The sequence below is a fragment of the Condylura cristata genome, unplaced genomic scaffold (assembly GCF_000260355.1).
Source record: "Condylura cristata isolate star-nosed mole 26May11 unplaced genomic scaffold, ConCri1.0 scaffold00010, whole genome shotgun sequence".
NCBI lineage: Eukaryota > Metazoa > Chordata > Mammalia > Eulipotyphla > Talpidae > Condylura > Condylura cristata.
Window position 1 is genome coordinate 51,891,744 of NW_004567111.1, and position 7,986 is coordinate 51,899,729.

The following is a 7,986-nucleotide window of genomic DNA, read 5'->3' on the forward strand; positions in this document are numbered from 1 at the left end:
GCCCCACGCCCGGCGGATACCCCCGCGACGTGGTGACGCGGCCGAAGGACTGCCAAGGGGGAGACTGCACGAGGCCAGTCCCGGGGCAGTGAGGCCCCAGGGACGACGGCACCCACCAGACCAGAAGATCGGGCGGACGCGCTCACACCTAGCTCGAAGGGAGCAGCCTGGAGCGAGTCCCCTGTTAAGCTGATCACTCCGGAATCCTGGTGTCACGTTTAGGCGGCGCTGCTTCTGGAACTTCAGTGCTAGTCTGCGTTGGAATTAGCGGGACAATGATTTTTGTGCTTCCTCACTCTCGTAAGCAGTCCTCAGGTTGGGCTTCGTCCCCACCACTAAAGAGGTGCACGGTTTGAGACTCACAATATGAATGTTATTTTGGAAGACACGGTAGTGTGTTAAAAATGAGGCATTTTAAAAGCAATGTTTAAGACGTGAGGTTGTGAAATTTGAGGCTTTAAACTCACTGAAAAAGTGATGCTTGACACATGGTTTTAAAAACATAAATATTTCACATTCGTTTAAGAACAAATATGCCTCCTGCTCACCCCACACCCCCGTACCTGCTCCCCAGGGGCAATTATTATTAACAGTTTCTTATTCTTACAGAATTTTTCCATGTACATACAAGTTCAAGTGTCTTTTTTTTTTTTTTGGTACAAAATGAAGGCTCATAGATTTGACTTATGCACGTCCTTTTCCTGTTTAATCTTAAAGATAAATTCCACAGTACTTGATCTAAACCTTCTGAAAAAAAATTAATTGCAGTTCTATTTCTAGGCAGCTGAAGTTGAGTGCAGGACACACCTGGAAGAGAAGGCCCCCCTCATTGAGAAGGGGCACCCAGATCCCAGGCACACAGCAGACTAGTGCTCTGTTCTCTTCTCTCCACTAAAATTACATTACCTGTGGTGCATAGGCCAGATCTCCAGACATGCCATAATCATTAAAGCTACAAGAGAATTTTTATCCATAATTCCCTTGGCCAGATATACAAGCTGTTTTCATTTTTCTCTGACCTTTGAGATCCCTTTGCCTTAGGAATATTTATGTGGTTGTGCTTTTTCCCTTAATGTTGTCAAACATTGTTCCCATAATGGCCAGCACTATTACTGCTAATGAAGCATATTTAACACTACTAAATTAACATGTACCAAAGTTAATTAACCATTCTCTGCAAAACCATTCCAATATTTAGGTATTTCAACAGTTAATATAAGTAATACTACAACCTATACTATATGGGAAATGCATGAACTAGGTACACATTTAGCAACACTGATGATTTATAGCAAGAGAAATAAAGATGCAGAAAGAAATGTATATTAGGTTACCATAAGGTAAGTTAAAAGCATATAAAACTACATACTCATTCTATAAGAGTGCATGAATATTTAAGAGCATGTTTCAAACACATTTTTAAAAAGTCTTTAAAATGGAAGGAAAATGGGATAAGGGATCCAGAAGGAACGAGGGAGCAAGAGAAAGCATGTGGGACCAAGGCACACATGGACAATCGTCATTACATCCTTTAAGAATTTAAATCTGACCTTTATGCCCAAAGGCAAAAATGAATAAATAAAATTTTAAATCATGCTGTAATAAACATGTCTAAACAATTTTCTTTATGCAACATATGACGAAATTATTTAAGTACTTGGACAGAGGCCAGTTGTGATAATGGAGAATGAACCTAGAGCCCTAGTCTCCTCAGGATAAAGTCAAGGTACTCGGGCATTAAGCTCTGAACACATGGGTCTTGAGCTCTGGTCTTCATTTGCCCCTTCAGTCACAATTCCCACTGCTTCCCTTTCTCTTCAACCTGTCACATGGGACCCTTGTCACATGGGACCCTTGACATGTTCCCAATGCCGGGACCACCTGTTCCCCACTCTTCTCAGATCTTATTTAAACAATGCCTTCTCTGTAGCAAGCTCTTCCTACTTTCCAACACCCTCCTATTTACCTCACTAGGTAGCGACATCCTCAGCTCATTCCATGAGAAAGAACAGCAGCATCTTATAATTTAATACTTTATCCTATACAAATAAGTGATGATGTGAGTAGTAACTGTGACAAGCACTGTGATGAACATTTAACTCAGGTTTTTCTCTTCGAGTTACTCTTTGCTCTTAAGGGAAAGTGTTAGTATGACCCTCACGTTTTAAAGAGGAAGAATTTAAATTTTAGCGATCAATTAATTGTCCGACATAATATGACATGCATAACTAGCAAGTGGCAGAGCAAGAATTCTAACCCAGCTTATAGGACTGCAATGACTGAGCCCCAACCTTCCTTCTCTCCTCTCATGTTTCAATGCCTAGGATAAAGACTCATGGCAAGAAGCATATGGTTTGCATGCATGTTTTTGCATGAACATGTACATGGATAGATAATTGATGTAACAGTCACTGGCATGTGGCATTTCCAAATTTTAAAACAACAAATTGATGACAGCCAATAGTTCATAAGTTTCTTCTAGTCACTGTCATACTGACATGTAAAGTGACAGCAGATCATTCTGCAAAGAATAAAAAGGAAGTAGCGATCCAAATAACTCCAAGTAGAGAATCATGGAGACACTTCTAAATGGAAGAAACAAGAGATGTTCATACATTTTCTAGGAAAAAAGTTCAGAATTAAATAATCTTTAACAATGCTTAGTGGGAACCAGAGCAGAGAAAACCTGAATTTAGGATCATGATCAAATATTTTTTTCTCATTTATTACTGAAACTTACAAGAATTTTTCTTCCAAAATAGAATGAAAACCTCATTTAGCATCACTTTCATCATGAGAATAGACTGTCATCTTGTTTTTGTCTTATTGCCAAATGCTCACTTAGAGACAACAGAAAAGGCTACAGAGAAGGCAACAGAATACTTAAGCATAGTATGAGGAGGAAGAAAGGATTAGTCTTCGAAAGGGCCAACTTCGGATGAGGAGTATGGACTGTCCATTTGGTGAGAACATTTCCTTTACATCTTCCTATCTACCCAACCCAAACTTGAGTTTTACTTGTTACAATCAAGGCAATGTGACACCTGCACACATACCAACTTGTAAGACTGACCACTGACTGGACTGTAGCTATTACAAAAGAAGAGTAGCCCTAGGCTCACAGTAGACACTGACTTTCCCACTGTGAGAGAAACAATTTCACAGAATACCAATCACATACAAAGCTGCTCTGAGACGAGATAAAGAGACAAAACAAGGCCACTTTGTGATTTTGGCCAGAAACAGAAAAAACAGGAAATACCAAACACCCCTGCCTTGTTCCTTGTTCCCCAATGACTGCTTTTTTTTTAACTAATTACAGCTTTATTCACAATCTTGTTTCCCCTCCCTGTAGGTAAGATTTACTGAGATATCCAATTGCTGACTTTCTAACAGCATCCAATCCGGAGTTAAACCCTGCTTTCTTAGACCTTCTCCCAAGTCACCCATCTGAATTCTAAATTTTCAAAATATTCCTTCTGATTCCTTCTTACTGAAACACTTATAATTTGCCATGGTGTGCGTTTCCGCTCATACAACCAGTACCAAACTCAACTTGTTCAACTATATGTATGTGCCTGTGTTTTTCCCCAAACCTCCCTTAAACATTCCATTTATTTTTATGAAATCAAGGTAGCAAGAAAATTCAGGCAATTCAAGCTCCAAAATACACATTTGTGCCTATATTATCTATAGAGAGGGGCAGCTATTACCAAGTGAATCAGATAATTTAATGATTATATATTTGGCTGCATGACAGCCTAAGTAATCACCATTCATATCAGATAATTTTAATAACTTGAGGTCCTAGTGACTCTCACTTAATTTGTGTTTAAATTCAATAGCACTATTTTCTACAGTGCAGTATTTTTGAGATAGCTTTTGAAAGTAAGTGTTACTTAACAAATTAACAAATTGAGAAATGCAAATGTTGGATTTTTTATTTAAGTATTTTCAAAAGCAGGATAAAAAGTTGCATCAAGAGTATTTTCACAGCTAGGAAGAATAAATATTATGATAAAATATTATTTTATCATAATTATCCTTTAGTTGATCTTTTTTACTCTGATATATTTTCTAAAATTGTTCAGTTTATATTTCTAATTTGATAATGAAAATATTAATGTCTAGGCTTATTTTACTGTGTGCTTTCTCCCTTGTGCTTCAATAAGATTTTGGTTCTCTTTTGGTTAAGTCCTAATTTTACCAATAGTCTCATAACTAAGAGGTAAATTTTAAGGCTAGACATTCATTTATAGCATAAAATCAAAACAGGATATTTCTCTGCTCTCTGCAACTAAAATACTTATCCAATAGTAGTAAGGTACTTTTATTAATGTATACTTTGAAATATATGAAAATAGGAGCCCTCCCTGGTGGTGCAGCGAGTAAAAACACAGCACTAAGATGCTAAAACCACTTCAGCATGAGCTATCCCAACCCAGAGGTGATCCAAAGGGCACAGCAGACCTCCCCTGACCTGCCCGCTGCTCCCCTCAGCTGTGCACTTTGTCAGTCGGCCTGTTCTGTTCCCCACTCTGTCTCTGGTGAAGTCTTTCACCTCCTCTGCACCTCTGGCCTGTACCCCAGTTCTTAAATCTTAAAAAAAAAAAGAAAGAAAGAAAGAAATATATGAAAATAGGAACTGAAACTGTTAAGTATGGCTAATATATTGCAAAGGATTAGCATATTTTTCTAGTAATGTGAATTTCGCCAGTGTTTTGCTCAATAGCCAGAATAAGTAATATTGATTATTTGAAAAGGAACTGGTCTCTCTTCTCCAGAATAAAATTCAAGTTCATGTTGACTTTTGTAATTGCGCTGACAAAGTAACATTCTGAAAACTTAGTGTTCTTCATTAGTTCATTATATATTCCTAATTATAAAAGACTTAATAAAAGGATTGTCCTTTAAAGATGCTTATATGTTTTTCATTTTTAGCATAAACATGAAACACATTAAAAATTTTTTCATCAAAATCTCTAGATTAGTTCATGAAATATACCTAATTCTAATTTAATTCTAGGAATTTAACAAAAGGATTATCCTTAAAAGTGTTTATAATTTACCTATTGATGTCATGAATATGAAATACACTTTTAAAAAGTATCAAAAACCTCTAGACATAACAAATGAGTCCATGTTTTACATCAAGATCATTCCAGAGATGAAGATTTTGCAACAAAGTAAGTACTCTTTGTTCTGGAGTTGGGAACAAAACAAAGAGATTTAAAAAGGATTTAATATTAATTTTAAATGTGAAAGAATTGCTGTAAATTAAAAGATTACAATATTTTTCATAGTTTTGGCAATAATTGACTTAATTGTGACTTAATTGGCTAAAAAAATAAAAAACCTACAATGAAAAAGACTATCATCTTCCTCGTAGATGGGAATGATCCAGACATGTTTCCATTAATGTAAAAGTGGCTCAAGATTAAAAAAAAAAACAAATGATCATTAAGAAGACTGAACAAGATATGGTGCAACACTTCTGGCTCAGAATGAAACCCTGGCTTAGAAAGGGAATATGTGTTTGATTTATGATTACTGTAAGTATAGGAACAGAGGAGGTATGAATTTGGGGGCAAAGCAAAAGAAAAAAAAAAAGAATAAGAAAATACTGTGTTCTGTTTCTAACATAAGTCTGACGGTGTGTTAACCCAGCAAGTACAAATTAAGAGAATGAAGAGAATGACTAAAAGGATTGTAGACAAATCTTTAAGATCCCCTGATGAAGTTTGAGATTCTATTATTTTTTATTAGTATGATGTCAATCTGTTTGAAGATTCCTCCTTTTCTCATTTCTCCCATCAGATGTGTTTCCGCTAAACCAACAAATAAACATCCCTACAGCGATCATACACATCTCAAAAGTGATTTTTATCCAAAAATGATATGTAACAATCATCTAAATTTTTGAAAATGGAAGCTTCTTCATAAATGCTCCTTATAACAATGAATAGAACAAAGTACCCTGCTCGGAATAAGTACAGAAAAGCATTTTCACACCATTAGGTGTAAATAGTAGCTCCTCCTATACTGAAAGTTTTGATTTGGAAAATAAGTGAGCTGAGCATCAAGTACCCAAAATATTCACAATTTTTTTCTGGTACTGTGAATTTCTCCAGTTTTGTTTAACAACCAGAATAATATTGCTTTTTTGACGAGGAACCGTTGCCTCTTTTACAGAATAATACTTAAACTCAGGGCTCTCCCTGGTGGCGCAATGGGTTAAAGACCCACTTTATGAAGCTCTCTGAAGCCACTGCAGCAGGAGTTCGATCCCGCCCAGCAGGTGACCCACATGGCGCGGCAGACCTCTCCTGACCTGCCGCTGCTTCCCTCGGCAGTGTACTTTGTCGATCTGCCTGTTCTGCTCCCCACTCTGTTGCTGGTGAATCCTCTCACCCACCACACCTCCGGCCTATACATTTCTCTGAGATGGATTCCTGGAAGTTAGTACAAGTTTTTCTTCTAATGCCTTATAGAACCAGATAAGGAATGATCATTAAGGTGAAAATATAATATAGAATGACTGTCTTGAAGAACAGAGGGTTTTTTTTTCTGTTTTTTATTTTTATTTTTTTTAAAGATTTATTTATTCATACAGAACTTGGGTACAGGCCAGAGATGCGGAGGGGGAGAGGATTCACCAGAGACAGAGTGGGGAGCAGAACAGGCAGATGGACGAAGTACACTGCTGAGGGGAGCAGCGGGTGGGTCAGGAGAGGTCTGCCACGCCATGTGGTCACCTCCGGGGGAGGCGGGGATTGAACTCATGTGGAAGTGGCTTAAGCTTCTTAGTGCAGTGCCTTAATCTGCTGCGCCACCAGGGAGGGCCTGTTTTATTGTTTTTGTTTTTTTTTAATAAAAGAGAGGAAACAACCTAAAAATGTTGTTAACAATCTCCTAATACATTTGTATTTGATTCATTTTTCTCTCCACGCCTCCCCTACCCTGTACCTCCCAATCTTAACTACGATATTTATTGATAATTCCAGCGTGCCAGACACTGTTCTGACTGCTTGGTCTCTATTACTAAATAAAACACAAAATAACTGCCCTCCTGGAGTTTATTATCTAGTAAGGGAGCCAGGCAAAAGCAATATATGATATATAAAATATATCCCATTGTATGATAGAAGGTGTCTTAAAGAAGAGTTTTTTGTTTTTTTTTTTAATAAAAGACAGGAAATAACCTAAAAATGGTGATAACAATCTCCTGGTATGTTTGTATTTGATTCATTTTTCTAGGAAAGGGGGTTTCATGAAGAGCAAGAAGGTTGCAATCTTAAACTAAGCTGTCAGGGTGGGCCTCATTAATAAGGCACCATTTTAGGAATGGAAGAAATGGAGAGCTAGGCCTGTACATAGTGGAGATAAGGGTGGTCCAGGCAGAAGGAATTGCATGTGCAGAAGCTCGGCAGCCTGTGTGGCTCAAATGTGAACAAGGGGGAGAGGGCACTAGGAGATGCAACTGAAGAAGTAGGGACTTGGCATGTCATTGAAATGGGATTCCCCAGAGGGCTGACCAAGGAATGCTCAGAAAACATGACAATGTGTAGGGAAGAACTGCTCCATATGGGACCAAGGAAAAAAAAGAACAACCAAGGTAGTTACAATTAGAAACTCAAAAGAAGTGTGGTGCAATTCAAGACATTTCACTGTAAGCCACAGTAAGAAATACATTTTCCAATATGACCTAGTGACTACACAAGAGTCACACACACAATTGAAATAATGGTATCAAAACCCAATAGTTTGCATAGTGTCTTCTGTATACTCTAGTTCCAATCTAGATTTCTTTTCTTTATTCAGTCTGATAACATTGACTAAATTGATTTCACAACCTAATAATGGGTTGAGACCACAAGTGAAGAAGCATTGCTAAGGTAATATGATCATTTGGGCTCCCTGCTAACATGTGGATAACGTTATCAACCTTATTGTCAACTCTGATCATGCTTTGGCCAAACACCACAT